General features: G+C 27.5%; 1 protein-coding gene across 1 annotated transcript in view; it reads right to left on the bottom strand.

The window, feature by feature from the left end:
* LOC117168250 (basement membrane-specific heparan sulfate proteoglycan core protein-like) overlaps nt 1–18,647 on the bottom strand; it is a 1,113,250-nt gene that overhangs the window by 372,033 nt on the left and 722,570 nt on the right. The window lies entirely within an intron of this gene.

Below are 18,647 nucleotides of genomic sequence, written 5' to 3'. Positions count from 1 at the left end.
AAGACAACTACGGCTTGCTCAATATTTAATCTTAGCATCTCTATGTTGAAAAAAAAACATTTTCATAAATCTAAAGTATGTCTCTGAGTTCCGTGCGGAAGAGACAGATTCTTGAAATACAAATAATGCAGAAGGAAAAATTTAGTCTTTTTAGTACCTCTACCTGCATTGAAAAAAAACTATGTCATGGATCTGAATTATTATTTCGAGTTCCGTGTGGGAGAAAAAGTTAATAAATAGCAGTCATTTTTATGAGTTTGAGAGAGAGGCTCTTATTTGCTATTCACTAGGGTCTCACTCGCACTCGCGCTTTCTCTGACTACCAGGAAGTCAAACTGACAGTATATAAACTAAAATTTTTGTAAAGTATTGGAATAATAGACAAGCTGCAATTTTTTTTTAAATATTCTACAGTTAAAGATTATCAATATTCTGAGTAAGTTTCGTTTGTTTCAAGAAAATGAAGATATTTCCTGGTCTTATTTATTTCATCCTAGTGCAGTACCCTAAAGCTATCGGTAAATATACTATCTATAATTTCAGTAAATTTTTAAATGCAGTGTATTTATATTCTTTCTAAAATCATTCAAAATTCAAGCGGAAATTCTTTCGATTGTTGTTAATAGAGAGAAACCTACGCCTATCTTTTGAAGGCAAACATAATTTCATCTAGTCAAACTTTAGTATATCGAAAATGATAATGTAATACTTATTTTTACGAATTACTGTTTCTTACATTTCTCTTTTACCAAATCGTCTTATCAGATAAATTTTATTTGCCTTATGTAGCATCTACCATAAAAATAATGCTTTCTTCTTTTATCCGAATGAAATTTACTTACTTACAAAATCGAGAAATTTTAATTTGATTTGTTGAATAAAATCCGGAAAACAGTTAATATATTACAAAGTAAATTATTTCAAGGCATTATCTAAAGACAATAATCTAAAGAGCCACTAGTTTTTTGCTTTGTTTCAATAATGCAATTTTATTATTTTTTAGTAAGAAATGTAACTGAGAGCCGGGCCTTAGAGCCCTTGTGAAAATTTAATGATTAAAATTGCAAAATTTAAAGAGAATAAAAACTTAAATAGGCCAGAAAGACGTGCCCTTATAGTTTGTGATCCCAAAATGGTTTTCTATGATTTTAAAATTGAAATATAAGACATTTAAATGAAATTAAATTCAAATTTAAAATCCTATTCAACCTCTAATAATCAAGTTAAGGTGCAGAATTCCTGAAAATAAAACCAAACAACTAAAAACCAAATTTACACAACTACAACAAAATGTTCCTATTGCAACCTGAAAAAGCTAAAATATTTCCTGGAAAAGAAACAAAAAAATTATTTTTTTGGACAAACATAAAAAAGAGAAAAGACAAATGTGAAGGCAACCAACAAAATTCCCTTCTTTTTTTTTTTATTTCCAATAAAAAAACATATATGAAAAATAATTACCGAGGGTTTAACACTTATACAGAAACCTTATCAGGGAACAAAAATCATTTGTCTTCCTTCTTTTTTGTTGCTGTCCAACAAAATGTACATCTTGTGGTGGTTGTCCCTATTTTTCGTTGCATTCTTTTTTTATATATGCAGGAGTTCTGAAAATTGATTTTAAGATTATTTAAATAATAACTGTTTCGTCTTACAAAGGAAATAGTTTAATTTTTTTACAAAAGTTTAAGAGTACCATAAAATTATTACAATATCAATAGCATTTATAATTAAATTTTTTTATTGTGGCTTCTTACCGATTTTTTTCAGTTGAAACATTCTGAATGATTTTATTGCTCATAATTCTGAAAATAAGTTTATCATCCTTAATAGGCTTATTTGTCAAAAACAGAGTTTTAAACCATTTTGTACGATTTCATTTAAAAAGTGATTTATTTTTATATTTGGAAACAGAAGAATTCTGGAAAATACTTCTTTTTTTTAGAAGCGGTAGTTATAAAAAAATGTGTATAGTTATATGATATGTTATGAATTGTGGTTACATTTGAGACGATGACGTTTTCGCTAAAAAGCTAATATTTATTAGATTTGCTTGATAACTAATTTTTTACTTATGCTTTTTGTTTGCGAAATCAGTTGGTCCTAACACAGGAAATGTGGAGCATGACCCGAAAGTTATCTTGCGCCTCAGTGTTCGTAAATTCGCAACTCGTGAAGGTGCTGTTCATGATTTACCCGAAGACATTTTTAAAGTAGCAGCAGAAGAAGGCTACATCCTCGGAGCTATCCGGCAAAGAGATATTTTGTTTCCATTCGTCAGTCGTGTTAACGGTACATATGAAAGAATTAAAGTAAACCTATGCACCCTTAAAAAGGAATTTATACCTCAAAATGCTCCACTAAATGTAAGGGATCCTGTGCACGAAAGGTTCTTTCAACCTTACACCAATTCAGATAACATTTTTGAGGCCCAGCCAACCCGTTTCCACAAATTTGTTGTCTTTGTTCGCGAAGCTGCGCGGTATGCCTGTCTGTCAGCAGGTTAAAAAATAAATTTTTTTAACGAAATGCAAAAGAATGCATGATTTAGGACAAATTCTGATGTAAAACTATTACGCCCTAATTTAATGATTACCTTCATGATAAACAAATTTTTAGAAATTCCTTTTCAATTTAATAAATTATTATGCCTTGAATTAGTAATTGTCCGTTTCACTTTATTTTTCCAATTCCATAGCTCTCCTAGTATTAAAAATTTACATAATCTTGTGGTTAGTAAATGTATAATATCCTGCAGTAGATCAAGGAAGCTTTTTGCTTTATAGGAAATGCCGTTTTTTTCATAACGTTTGAAAATTTATAAATTCAAAAACATTTCCTTGTAGGACTGCGACCTGTGCTTATTTTAGAATTTTTATCGTACCCAGTTTTATTAAGAAATCTCATCTGTTTTTTCTTAACCCTTGAAATCCACACCTCAAAATGCACCTTCAGGTATTTTTATCGTTAAAAAAATCATGAGTAATTTTTAAAAATATAAAAAATAGCTCTAAAGCCTTAGTGGTAATTAAAATAATTTAGAAACATATATTTTAAAAAACGTAGGCAATCCGAAAAAACCGGAAAGTCCACGGGGTGTCAGACACCCCATCTAACCGTTAAGGATTAATTATTTTTTGGTTCTTAAACATTCAGGGGATATTAAAACACCCTCAAAAATTATTTTTACGACCATTATTTTGGTTATTAAAAAATTCAACTTTCATTTTTGAAACGTAAAGCGACGTCAAAACAATCCTTAAAATTAATCCAAGTCTTTGCATTCTAGATGATATTTCGTAACTTTGATTTTATGGAATTTGCGACCACAATAATCCAATCAAAATAACTTCCGCAATTTTAGTTAACAGGAAGTATAAATTTATTTGCTGACATTTTTAAGGAATTTTAGAAGAAGCTTAAACATACATTCAGAAACTTTTTCCGGCACTTCTTATATTATTTGGAAAACAATTATAGATATTAGATGCACGACAAAAGGAAGACATTACTATGAAGATTGCGAACATTTCGTAAAACAGCTTCATCATCTTCAACACCATAAGGATTTTTCAAATTATTTCGTCATAACGGATAAATATTAAATACACAGAAAAAGCTGAAGATAAACTTTACATTGATTTGCGACGAAAAATTCTCTGCAACAAAAAATAACTTTACAGAATAAACTTACTTAGCTATTTCCTTAAAAAATTTAATACAATGTTTGGGTTCCAAGTTGATGCGTATTTGGGTTGAGGTGGTCTTAAGCTGACTATGCCTTTAGAAAATCTCTTAACTCTTAAATCTTATCCAATTTCAGGCCCTAGAATAAGACCTATAGCTGACCTTGTAGAGTTTGCTGAACCACATGATGCTCCTGTATTGTCAATTCTTAACAAAATATTACAGCCTCGATATTTTTTGGCAACAAATTTTAGACCCAGAAACGCAGCTAACAATTCTAAATAATTAATATGATTTTCCTGATCATCTTTACTCCAAAAACTATTAACTCTCTCGTGGTCACAGCATGCACCCCAGCCTGTATTAGGAGGGTCTGAAAATATTACTAGACAAAATTTTGGACTCTGTACTGGACTATTAACTGTGAAAATATTTGTTTTCCACCATTCTAAATCTTCATTTAAGTTGGATTTAAGTTTCATTTTTGCTTCAAAATCATGATCATTATATCTTAGGGCTTTAATTTTCTCCAGTTCTAAGTCTTTTACGTAATTCCATCCATATCTGGCAGCTTGACAACAATCGCTCAGTGATCCTACAAACGATGCGAATTCACGTATTTTACATGTTTTTGTTATTAGGAACTTTTTTACTAATTCTGAAATCCTAACTTTTTTGCCATCAGGGAGCTCAAGCAGCATTTTTATTAAGTCTAAAATGTAAGCAAGATATTTGCATCTCGTAGATGGTGTTAACTGACTTTTTGATTGGTTGATAATGAAACCTTATTTTTGAAGTAAACAGATTGTTTGAACCATGATAACTCGCTTACATAACGTTTACCAATTATAATAAAAACAATCGACAAGAAAATGTATATGGTTGATAACTATTCGAAATCGATAACGGATTTTTTATAAAGTACCTTATTATTTAGGGGAAGGGGGGGCTTACAAAACCTTCGATTAGTAACGGGAAGGGTGGGGGGAATTCCCAGTGAAAGTAACTTTACAGGTACTTTTACAATTTCGAGAAATTTTTTTTAATGTACATCAGGGTGGGCCAAAAAACAAAATTTTTGAATTTTGTTTATGGCTAGCAAAAATCTTTTTCTACATATAAAAATAAGTCTTAATAATTTTTTGCAGAATTTTAAAACGGTATCTTTAGTTTGCAGAAACTTTTTGAAGTTGGAAACTTTAAAAACAGTGATTTTTCGATATATTTTAATGTTGTGTCACGATTACTGCATCAAATCAGTTTTTACTGTATGAATTTATTTATTTTGATGTAAGAAACGATTTTCGAAAATTGTAAGTTAAAAAAAAAATCTGGTATTAAATCTATTTACGAAAGACATAATTTTTATTTAAAAATCGAAGTTTTAAAGGTAATTAAAAATGGTAGAAAATCATAAATTTTTTTAAATATCCTTCTTAGAGGTCTTTTAGAATCTAAAATACATTTACGTTTACCAGGAAACGTCAAAATAACTATAATTGAAATTTTGGCATATCATTTGGTAAAATAATATGTTCCTAGTTTAAAAAAAGTACTTGTCGTGAGCTATTGCTCTGTTTCTTATATTACCTTGAAGATTATTTAAATTATACGCAAGTTTTGCAGCTCTTTCATTACTTTCAGATTTATCTAAAAAATTTTTCTTGTAAAATTTGATGTATTTTTAGCTCCTAAAATAACCCTGAAAAAAGATAATACAAAAAAAATATGATTTTTTAACAGTATAGATTATCTTTGCACCAACAGAATTTTATTTTACCATAAAAACCTTAAAAATATCATTTCACATCAAAATAAATGAATTATGCCATGCTTAAAATTTGCACAAAAAAAATTGTTGCGACCTTGACCATAAAAAACCATTTAAAAACATCAAAATTTCTCGCGAAACATTTTGTTAGCTGGGAAAATATTTGGATTTTTCCTTATAAGCCTACATGTATTTTTAGATCCCGTAAGGTACCTGTAAAGGATATGACAAATTTATTTATGATTTCGTAACATTTTTAATTATGTTTAAAACTTTGATTTCCAAATATAAATTATGTTCTGCGTAACTTTATTCATCACCAGATGTGTTTTTAACTTTAAGTTTTTAAAAATCAGTTGTTACATCCAAATAAATAAATTTGTAAATTAAAACCTAATTTGATGAGGAAATAATAACGAACATTGAAACATATCGAAAAAATCACGATTTTGAAAGTTTCAAAATTTTTTTGAATTTTGAAACTTTCAAAATCGTGATTTTTTCGATATCTTTTCAGATGTCTTTTTTTTCAGATGATGAATATTTTTCTTGCAAAATTAATTTTTTTTAAATTATGTCTAGTTTAAAATTCAATTTTTTGTTTAAATTTTTAAACTCTATTAAAAATTCATCTCTTTTTAGTTAATAATTGAAGTTGTCGGTTGAGAATTTTATTAAAAATTCGTCGTTGTCGTTTCTAAATTATTCTTTCTGCATGAAAAATCATCTTTTTTACATAAAAATTACATGATAGTTCTTGAGTTTCATTTGACGGTTCGAAATTTTAGAAATAAATTCTCCTTTTTGAAACGAAAAATCACATTTTTGTTTAAATTGAACTATTTTGTTGCAAATTAGTTTTCTTGTTAGAAATTAATCTAGTTTAGTTGAAAGTTCAACTTTTGATTGGATAATTCTATGTTTAAAGTCATCCAAAACCAAAATAAGTATCGAATTTTGTTGTTTTTTTTCGAAAAATTGCCCCTGCTTAGGATTTGCGAATACCCCAATAATATAAAAAAATTATAAATATTAATAATTGTAAAATCATTCTTCATATCAATCCCTTACCGATCAAAAAAATATAGTTACATGAAAGAAAATCAGATGAATATTTTTAATAATTTTAATCTTTTAAAATACTATAGACATTGCCTATATAACATAAATTATGTAATGGGGCAGTTCTTACTTGTACAACTGTGCACGTGCACTAATGGCATTGTAAAATTCAGTTTTCATTAAAATTCTGGAAAATTCTTGAAGTCCCTTCTAATCTTGTAAAATTCTTTCACAAAATTATACTGTTTTGAAAGTGTAATACGTGTTTATTTTAAGCTCTTGAATCTCCTTAATATCCTTAGAAAATTCACAAACTTTTGAAATTAATTCAGAACGCTCTGTACATTCTTTAAAACTCTTAAAATTATTCGCATTTCTTAAAAATAATTCTGAATGCATTAAAATCTATAACAGGCGTTAAAATCGGTGCCCGCTAAGTTAGCACAGCAATTATCAACTATTCAATTTTTCTCCAATGGAATCGCTTGGACGGAAAAACTCAAGAAGATATTAAGTTTTTAAAACTGGAGTTCTTAAATCACGCTGCAAAAGAAATTAAAATTTTTTTCTCTTACTAATCTTTTGGACGTTGCTTGTTTGCGTTCAGAAACTCGCTTTTGACGTTCGAACTTAAAAATTGTGTGAGACATTCAATAAAAAAGGAATTATCACCATACTCGCGATCAGCGCCTTCTCAAGTAGTAGTGACCTTCTATGGCCAGACATTGCCTTAACAGATTATGATGAGCAGGCATGTTGACTTAATACCCAGAAGATAAAATATTGATTATCTGCGAGCATGCATTTTTCGTGAATCGACCCCCCTTCCCGCAAAAACTTTTTCACCGAAAATTCCCAAAAATATAGAAAAATTGTGGATTATATAAATTTCCATACATTTTCTAAATTTCAAAAATTTCTAATGTGCTTTAAATTTCTGAAAATTCTTAAAAATTTTTAATTTGAGCCAACTTTTAAAATAAAATAAAGATAAAAGGTATGAATAAGAGCTTTCAAAATTTTCTAAATTTTTTATATTTTTAGAAATTTTGAAAATTTAAACATTTTTTTTAATTTATAAAAATTTTAAACATTTAAAACTTTTGTATAGTTGCAAAATTTTTTTAATGTTCGGAAACTTGGATTATATTTAACAAATTTTAATAGGTTGTGATATTTAAAAAAAAAAAAATTAATGAAAGTCTAGATATTATTGAAATGTAAACAGTTTCAAATACGTCATAAATTTTAAAAATTTAAGACGATTATAATTTTTTAATTTCTAATTATTTTACAGATTTTGAACAGTTTAGGAATTGTCATGATCTTAGCATTTTTCAAAAATTTCCAAAGTTCAATTATTTGCAATTCAGCAATTTTATTAACCATCTAAATTTTAAATTTTAAAACGTTTTCGTTTCAAATTTAACAAATTTTAATAATTAAAAATTTTGTTAACGTTTTAGAGATAGGGATTATTTTAGAGATTTTTATAATTGTATAAATTTCAACTATTCTACAAAGTGCAAAAATGATAGAAATTTTGATTTGTAAAAATGTTTTGACTAAAAATTTGTTTGTACATTTTGAAGATTTTAGAAAATTGGAACATATTATGAAATTCAAAAATCGTGGCTGATAATTTTGAACATTTCATCGAATTTAGAAAATTTTCTGCTTTTTCATCATTTTCGAAGTTTTGCACATTTTTAGTTATTTTGAAAACTAAATCTTTCAACAAAGGTATTGATTTTTCTTAATGCACTTTTAAACAAGGCTGAAAGATTTTTATAAACGAAAACTACTTTCTGATTAAAATTTGTCTATACGATTGTTTTCGAAACAAAAACCAAAATAGAAGAGCGAAAACTAAAAAACTTACTTATTCATAAAAAGCACAAAAAGTCTGCATTTTTAAATAAAATTTATTATAATTATTAATGTTTAATATTTAAGTATGCATTTTTCGAATCACGGTAATACTATGAAGAAACGTAGTTCGAAAATAAGGAAATTTAAATTGAAAATAATGAGAATGGTAAAAAATTAATTTTTAACTAATAATTTGTTTATAAATAAATTTGGTTTTGCGATTAATATTAAAAAAACATAAAAAGAGAAACTCGAAAGTCCAACATTGTTTAAAAATCAAAGGTGGTTCGTTTTTAAAATCTAATTTTTTAAAATTGTAAAAAAGTAATTAGGGAATAGTAGAAGAATTATTTGTTTCACGCTTTTAGTTTTTCTTCGTTTTTTCATTCTTTTAGTTTTTCTTCAATTTTTGATCCACGAATCTTGATCCAATAATAATTAAATTCTCTAATTTTATCTAAAAATAGAGATAGTAATCCAAAGTATAGAAAAAAATTATAGTGAAAGAAAATAAGACTATCATCTCAGGAAGTCTTTTTATATTCTTTCTATAATTAACGCAATGAGATAAAAGATTTATACGGTTCTCTGTTTTCGATGTCATAATTTTTCCTGAAATCAAATGGCATATTATGTACATAAATTAATCTTCCTTTATTTGATGAAGAGATAAAATGTTATCATGTTTTTCAAACAACTTTACTGAGTATGCCAGTGCATGATAAGTCATTTTCTCTTCTCTATAGTAGAAAACAAGGGCATAAATCTGAAGTATTTCTGCTACTTCATTGTGGAAGAAGATAATGAAACAAAAATAATTTTTTAGGACAAGTGAGATACAGACTGGCATATAAGCTGAGTTTAAAAACAATTTTTTTTTACCCAATTATCAATATTGTGTATGAGTTTAATTTGTTTCAACAAAATGAAGACATTTCTTGGTATTTTGTACTTCATTTTAGTGTATTTCTTTAAACCTATCGGTAAATATGTTATCTATAATTTTTGTACATTTTCAATTTCAGTATATTTGTCTAATTTTGGATATCGTTTCAAATCCAAATAGAAATCCACTTCATCGCTCTTAGTGTAGAGAAAACTGCACCTATCTCGTAAAAACAAATATAATTTTATTAGTTCAGATTGTAGCTTATCGGAATTAATATTTTTAATATTTTTCAATGCAAATGTATTTCTATTTTACCTTGTTAACATTTTCTGTAATATTTACTTATACGATTGACTGCTTTTTATATTTTTCTTTTACCAAATCGTCTTGTCAGTGAAATTTTATTTGCTGTACGTAGGATTTAAAATAAAAATGACGGTTTCCATGCTTTATCCGAAATAAATTTACTGACTATCAAAAACGAGAAAATAAATTTAATTTTTTGCAGAAACACAAAAAACGGTTATAACATTTAAAAACTAAATCAAGCAGTAATGTAGGAAACCGATTCAGTGGGCCGATTGAATTTTACTTAGTTTGATTAGAATAATATTAACATATTTGTATTAAGAATATATCTGGAACAGGGGCTTGAGACCCCTGGCCTAAATACAATTGTTAAAATTGCATTTTTTAAAGAAAATAAAAATAAAAACCAACAAAGGCTTTCTATAATTTTAAGAATATTTATATAATGTCTGAAATATTTAAAAAATACTTTTTGGTAGTAAGTGTGGACATATTTTAATTTCAAAGAACTTTTTTTTACTCACAAGATCAATTATATCGATCTTTGTGAATTTTATATGAGATTATTAAAAAAATATATTAATGTAGGATTTGTCAGGCTTAATAAATGCCATCTTGAAATACATTTAGAAAAATGGTTTTCTTCATTTTACACACCTTTCATACACAAGAATGTTAGTTAAACGCAGCGCTTTGAAAAAGTAGGCGGGTCCGGCTTGTCGAAAAAGTCTCAAAACTGTGCCATCTTAAATAGAAAAATAAGGTTTTCTAGGTTAAGAATGATTATGACGATGTCCATATAAATTGTTTTAATGTACGTGCAAGAACAATAAAATAGCGGCCAAAGACAAAGAAAAACAAGAAAACCGTGGTATGTTTACAGTTTATCCTGCAAAAAAATATAACAAAAATTAATATTTTATAATAAATATAATAGAAAATATAGCTATTGTCAACCTTAATCTATAACTTTGTGTATAAAAAGAGCAAAGATAAATAAAGGAAGGTTTTTAATGTATTTCAAAAGTGAATTTTTTAAGTCTAACAAATACTACATCAATATCTTCGTTCATAATCTCATAAAAAATTACAAAAATAGCATTCTTTTCGTGTAGTTACTAGAATATTTCCATAATTTTCTGCTTTTGTTTTCTGTTTGCAAAATTAGTTGCTCCTAGGAGAGGATATTTGCAGAGGAACCCGACTAAAAACTATCGCCTCAGTGTTCGCAAATTCGAAAGTTTTGCAGGTTATGTTAGGAAATTACCAAACGAAAAATTTCTTGTAGCAATAGAAAATGACTTCATCATTGGAGCAATCCTAAATTTTGGTTTCTTATTTCCACTTCTTGGTCCTTTTAACGGTACGCTTGAAAGAGTTAAGATAAACAAATGTACCCTTGAAAATGTAGTGATACCAAACCATCCTACAGAAGGTGTGAGGGATCCTGTGAATGAAAAATTCTTTAAAGACTACACCGATCATGATAACGTGTTTACTGCCAGGCAAACCCGCATGAACAACTTTCGTGACTCTGTTAAAGACATTGCTATTGCCTGTGTCGTAGGAGGTTAAAAAAACATTTTTATGAAATTTAAATGAATGTAGAATTCATGATACTTTTGATGAACACATATTCAGCTCTAATTTATTTCTTATTTTTATAATCAACAAATTTATAGAAATTACTTTTTAAATGAATAAATTATTATGCATTTAATTCGTGATTGTTCGTTTGGCCTTATTTTTCCAATTCCATATTCCCCCTAGTAACAAAATATGTACCTAGTCTTGTAATTAGAAAAGGCCTCATAAAATTTTTTAATAAGCATACATTTACAGGAAATTACTTTGGAATATTATCAGTAAAGTACTATACCATAAAAAAAAATTTTCGGTGTTTTAACTTTTCAGGAAACGACGCCTTTTTTTGCTTGACTATTTAATATTTATAAATTCAAACACTTTTCTTACCCTAATAGTTTTATGAATAATTCTCATCTGTTTCTTTAATATGTTTTCTTCCTTTTTTGAAAATGGATGGAAAATAAAAATAACCTTGAAAATAATTTCGACGAATATTGTTCTGGTTATTAATAATTTTTAATTTTCATTTTTGGCCGGTAAAGTGATGTCCAAACAACCCCCAAAATAAATTCAACGTTTTATCTCCAAATGGATGATTTGAAACTTTGTTTTCATTTTATTTCCGGCCACAATAATTTTTCGAGGATGTTACAAGAAGCTTAACTATAATTTAAAAAATTTTTTCCGACATGACTTACATTATTTGGGAAACAGTTATAGATATGACACGCATGACAACAAGAAGTATGTATATGAAGATTGTGAAACTCTTGTAAATCAACTTCGTCATCAGAAAAGTTTCAATTATTTACAAGCTTTGTGTTTTCGGCTATTCATGATGAAAATAAAAATCTCTCTGATCTGGGAGTTTAGACAAAGGCCATGAAATTTGAAAAAAAAAACACTCAACTAAAGCATGTTATCTCGCTCACGTCAGATTCACTAATTATAATGAATGCGATTGAAAAGAGAAATTTTATGATTGATAAGTATACAAAATCGTTAACGGAATGAAAATAAATCAATATTTTGGCTATCTGTCTTTAACAAGATAAGGGTTTCGTTTTTTTTTAAGTTCCATTGGGAATCACCACATTAGTCAAATTCTCAAAGAATAATTCGATTTTTAAAGTTTTCACTATTTAGGATTCTATTATGAGGAAAATATTTAGAGGTAGTTTGTTTGTCCCTTTTAACTTTTGGCTATTTTTTTACGTTTACCACATCGTTTTTGAAGAGGGGATAATTTGGATGCTCAGAAATATAATTTTCTCTCATAATACTTTTAACGTATTGTAATTCAGGATATATAGTTTTATGATAAACGGTGGTTCTTTAAATATTGTTTGAAAATTTCAAACTTTAAACAAGGTTTCCACTCTGAAAGAATCGTTTTTTGTAGTCATCTCTATAAACTTTGTTTGATGTTTATCAAAGAATGTATATAATAGGTACATGAATGAACCCTTTCTTTTTTTAGATCAAAAAATAACTTTTCATTCTGTTTTTCAAAAAGATGACTGACTTTTCCATTACGGAAAAAAAACAAATTTTAATCGCAATGTGAAACACAAAACAATGTTGTGAACTTGAAGTATTTTCGCTTGTTCCGTCTGAAAGAAACATTTCAGTGAAAAAAACACGATTAAAAGACGCAATAAGATAGCGACTTCGAAACGAATACTTAGAAATATTTTTCTAACCGTATTTTCATATTGAAAAAATGTTATTAAAAAATTGTGTTCTGTGTTATCTCTTCGTCAGTTTTCTTCAAGATATTGGTAAATGTAATATCTTTTCGAAATCTTTCAAACAACAAATTTTTTTTTAAAGTGCAAAAGGACTCCTGCTCTGAACTGAGTTTTACTCACCAGACCAGGCTAAAATCTGCTTCCTGAAAATCATATTTTGGAGATGCCGCCTAAATATTTTTTCCAACAAGGAAAAGAATAATTTCGCTTTTTTTAACATAATTGTATATTTTTTCCGAAGCTGTTACGTTTAAAAGCGATCTCTGAGCGATTTAAATCCTCAACGTCTTTTTTTACAAAATTTTCTATCTAATTTGTATCTCGGATGGAAATTGTATAAAATTTTATTACTTCAAGAAACGAAAGAAAAATTACAAAATCTGAACAGACAATGAAAAGAAGTTGTATTAACAAAAATCGACTTTTCTAGATCTTTGCTCAAACATTAAAAATATGTTATTAAACTTTTTTATATATAACAGAGTGTTCTTATGACATACTTATAAACGTTTTCACGTTCAAAATTGAAAAGTTGAAAATAATTTTTTTTAATTAGTTAAATTAAGTAGAATTAGATTAATTTAGAAGATTTAAAAATATTCAAAAAGAATTTATGATAATTTAATAAGAATTCAGGGCAATTCCAAATGAATTGCAAAAAATATTTAGAAATTTCTTTAAATCTTTGAAATGCTACGAAATCTTTCATGTCTTGTGAAAAACTCTTTGAAAAAATCATGAAAATATTAAAATATCTTTAAGTTAATAAAACCCTTGAAATTATTCAAATCTCTTGAATATGTCTTTAAATCCTTTAAAATATCTTAAAATATTTCAGTCTTTGTACTACCTTAAAACTATTGTGATATAAAAATTTTGGAAATCTTTTCAAAATTTCAAAATCTTTTAAAGTGCTTGCCAGTATTTTAAATCCTTCTAAAACCCATTATTGTTATAAGAAATTATTGTCAATTCATTTGGAGCTTGTGAAATTACCAAAGAATTAAAAAAATACTTTAAAATATTTTAAATCCTGGGATCATTTTATCAATTGATCCGCACGATCAAATCAATTCATACTTTTGCAATTTCAGAAAAATCCATTAAATTAAGTAGAATAAATTAAATCTAGAATAATGCAAGTGAATAGAAAAGGGAAATTCGTAAAATTTAAGATAATTAATAAAATCCAAGAGAATTCCAAAGAATTTTCAAATAAATGAGTAAGTGTGCAGGATTAATGCCCGATCGCTTTTAATTTTCCAAAAACTTACAAAATACCTCATTTTCCATAAATAATTTTTTTTTAATCCACTAAAATATTCTAAAATCCCGTGTAATTCTACAATGATATTCTCTGAAAACTGTTAAAATGTATTGAAATAAATTTCTTGTTATTAAATCCATTAAAAAATTGATATAATCGGCAATCTTATCAAAGAACTTAAATATTTTTTAATATTTTGATACCTCATACTTTCTGTAAAACCGTTTTACATCTTCCCCAATTCTGAAAAATTCTTCATCCCCAAATATTACAAATGCTTAAGAATCAATTTCGAAATACCCTAAAAAATTTTCAAACAAAAGCTCCCAAAGATCCGTTTAGTGTTTTAAAAATACACTCAAATTTTAAAAATTCCCTCAAGTTATTGAAATCTATTAAAAATTTCGCAAAATCTTTATAAATACGCTAAAATATTTCAAAGGATTCAAGACAATTTAAACATAGATAGAGACCTGAAGTAACTAGTAATGAACCAATATTCTAATTTCTTGGATAAAAAAGGGACATCTATGATTTATTAAATTAGTTTATCATTACATAAAATAATTAATTTCCCGCTTCCATTTTCTTTTTGCAGGAGCGGGCATATCACCGCATAACCTTCAGCATAAAAAAACTTATGTTCGTATTGATCTTCATAATTATGAAGCTCCTGGAAATAAATTTAGGGAATTACCAAATGAAAATTTCCCCGTTGTAATAGAGGATGAATACGTCATTGCAGCAATGATAAAAACTTTTATGATGAAACCATTTGTTGGTACTAATGCAGATGTTGCAAATGTAAGATTTAAAATAAACATAAAGACTTCTCAACATGTACCAATACCAAGAGATGCTCCATTATCGCAAAGAGATCGTTTAAATAGTGACAATAAGTTCTTCAACATTTTAAAAGATTTAAATAAAATGTATGTTGCCGAGCCAGAACGTAGAAAGGATCACAGCGTTCTTCGCTATATTGTAGATGTTTCCAAACACCCCAAAATAAGAGAAAAATCTAGTTCCGGTTAAGATCTTTCCCAATTTTGGCCAAGGCGAAATTCAGCCCTGCCGCATACTTGAGTCAGATTTGGCTTAATTGTTATCAAAATCAACAATGCCATACCAATAAGGTCGTTAATAAATAAAGGGTTATATATTTAAATCTCTATTAATTATTTTAATTTATTTGGGTCTTTACTACTCAATTGTTTTAACCGCGAAATAAAAGAAAAGAACATTGTGCGCTGCGTAGATAGAGAAAAAAAATGCATCTAGTTGTCATTCCCTTACTTTTTGAACATTAATTGTTTCTGCTGAAAGCAGAAATAAGTTTTACTTATTCCACTATTAATCGATATTGTGTGAAGTTACTCTGCAGAGAAAAAAAATTGAAGATGGTTTACATTTGCCTGTTCTGATAGTAAGCTAATTAATTCCGTCAATTTAGTCTGTTAAAGATTATGATTATTTATTGAGTGAAAACTGCAAAATAAAAATGTTGGCCCATCAAATGAAAGTTTCAAAGATTCAGGCACTTTGACATAAAGTTAGGACATTAAGAATGATCTGAAATTAATTTAAGAGGTAGATTTTCAAGCTGCATGTTATCAAATTTACGAGAAATTGTTAGTAATTGGTTCTCTTGGACCAAGGCAGAAGATAATTTTCTTTCACATACAGTATCCTTCCACTTAGCACACTATCACTTATCACGACTTCCCCTTTTCGCTTTTAATTCCACTACCGACTTTTCAAAAAATGTTTACATTTAATGTAACCTATTTATTAAGTTAGTTTTAATTTATAAATCGCTATCAACTCTAGACAAATACAATTTTAAACAAAATTGTTTTATCTGAGAGCCTTTCCAGTCCAGAGTACTTATTTTTAAAGAATAAAGTTTGTAATAAACCATAAATATTTTAGGATTAGTATGTAAAATTTGCATGATAATCTCCTGATGTTTTCTGCTATATGTTTCCTCGAGTCTTAAATTTTGACATTATCTTTTTTAAATAGATGACTTTTGGTAAACCTATCAATTATAAGGGTAAACCGAAAGCGGGGAAAGATTTTTGATGTGGTGGGGGGACTCACCTGATGCAAATAACAGTCCTAGACTCTCGCGATTAGTAGGAGGGTACTATATAAGGGTATATGAACGTATTTATTTTTTCTCACCTAAAAAAGATTTCTCCTACTCCAAGTATAAAATAAATTTACTTCTTTATAAAGAAATATTTATCTTCACAAAAGAAAAATGACACTTATAGTATTAAATTAATGTTTCTGCATTTAACTGAAAATCAGAAAGACCATCAATGTGGGAATTAATGTGTCTTATAATGAAAATATTACGTAATTTTTCCTTTCGTAATTACCGGATTTTTCTTCAAATAAAGTATACTGGTTAAGGTGAGATGAAATATTATTTATTTCGTAATATCACAAAAAATTCCATCCTTTATAATTTATTTATAAAAAGGTGTAATTTCTAGGAAGCGCATCCTCTATATCTGAGATTTTCACTGTGTTGTTTTCTACTGATAATTCATTTTGAGGGAAACTTCATTTAGAGTTCAAAGTATTCAAGCAAAACGGCCCAGACAAATGAAATATTATAATATAATATTTATTTATTGTGATACAAAACATCTTTTAATATTAAAATGTTATCCTTCTCATAAATTTGTTTTCAGATTTGACCTAATACTTCGAATTTTGTAGATAAGATTCACTTAAAGAAAATTGGTCTAAACATGAATCTAACAGATTCACGATTTTATGTATACTGCATGTTATGGTGTTGTTTTAAGATCCCTTAAAGATTTAATCAAAGAGACCGATATTTTCAAAAAACTAAAATCATGTGAGATATTTGGTAAAAATATTGAAATCATAAATAAACTTAAAATAAGGAAAGTGAAGCTATCCTGTCAGGAAAAATGTTATAATTAAGTTTAAGGGTTGTTTCGAAATCCCTTAAGTGCGGAAGCAAGGTAATGTATTCTGATGATACCATTGTAATAAGAATTACTTAAATATAAAGGTGGAGAACATATTCTAGCAGGAAAAGTAGTTGAATTTAGTTAAAGCGTTAATTTACCATACTTTAAACATTCAGACAAGGACATCTATGTTTCAAGAAAGCTCAAATAAATAGAACTATTGAATACCTATAGCTAATAATTATCTAATAAACTAGAAGTTTTTTTCGAATTAAGCGCTTACCCAAAAATCAGTTTTGGGCACATCATTAGAAATAGAACCCTATTAAAGTGTACCCTAAAATTGCTTAACTGAGTTGCTGTTTTAGTTCTCGATAGAAAAAACTTTCATCTTAAAAGAATATCTTGCTTGAAGAATTTATATTTGTACATTTCAATACTTTCCTGATTGGAGACGCTACCTGCGCGTTTTCTTAATATTTGTTCTAACCAAATTAGTCTCTTCTAAAAATCTTATGTGGTCTTGGTTTGTTAGAAATAACGATTTCCTTGCTTAAACGTTAATCAAAAATTCTCCCAAGATGTGAATTGTTAGAAATCTTTATTCTCAAGCCTTAAAGTTAAGGGGATATAAAAACAATCTTGGAAATGATTCCAACGACCTTTATGATATAGCATGTTTCGTTCACTTATTTTAAAGTGATTTCCGGCTACAATAACTTACTCGAAATGTTTCTCGCTTTTCAGGAAATTTCTTGCTTAAATCTTTAAGGGATGTTCGAAAAACAATTAAAATGAATGCAATTTTTTCCAATTAAGCTTCGAAAAACTATCGATTTTAAGCAAATAATTTGTTCTCAAATATGTTAATCATTATATATTATTAGTTACTGACGTGATAAAATAATTATTTCACATTAATAATAAATATTTAATTTCTTTTTAAAACGAGAAGCTTCGTAGCAGAAGGAAATTTATTTGATAAATAATTCTTTGATAAAGGTTTTAACTTTCACAAAGCGTATATAACCTGTTTACCTTATCTACTTGAGAAGATTGTGAGACTTTGGTAAAAAAAGCTACGCCAGCGCTAATATAACGTATATACATGTTCTTACTGAAAAATGAAAATATAAAAATTATTAAAGTAATTTACATATTTAACCTCATCATGAAATTTAAAAAAGCACACCTTACTTCAGCAAAACACAATTACAATTTTTTTACATTCTTTTTGAAATTCTATAATAATAGTATTGTTCGTACCTCAGACAGGACACAAAAGATAAAAAAATAATTATAAAAAAGTGATAAGTAGTTTAGTTCATCCTTTTCCCACATTGTAGAAAAATGGACAGTTATTATTGTTCTGAACATTATTGCAAATTATTACCTATAAATTTTAATCAAATATGCAGAATTTTTTTCTACTTTATTCTTGATTTTTACGTATGGTAATTTAAAGTCAATAAGAGTCTAAAACAATTATTTTATAGAA

This window comes from Belonocnema kinseyi, chromosome 2, assembly GCF_010883055.1.
Source record: "Belonocnema kinseyi isolate 2016_QV_RU_SX_M_011 chromosome 2, B_treatae_v1, whole genome shotgun sequence".
In the NCBI taxonomy this organism is placed as follows: Eukaryota; Metazoa; Arthropoda; class Insecta; order Hymenoptera; family Cynipidae; genus Belonocnema; species Belonocnema kinseyi.
Note: the sequence above shows the minus strand (reverse complement) of the source record. Positions and strands in the feature narration are given on the sequence as shown.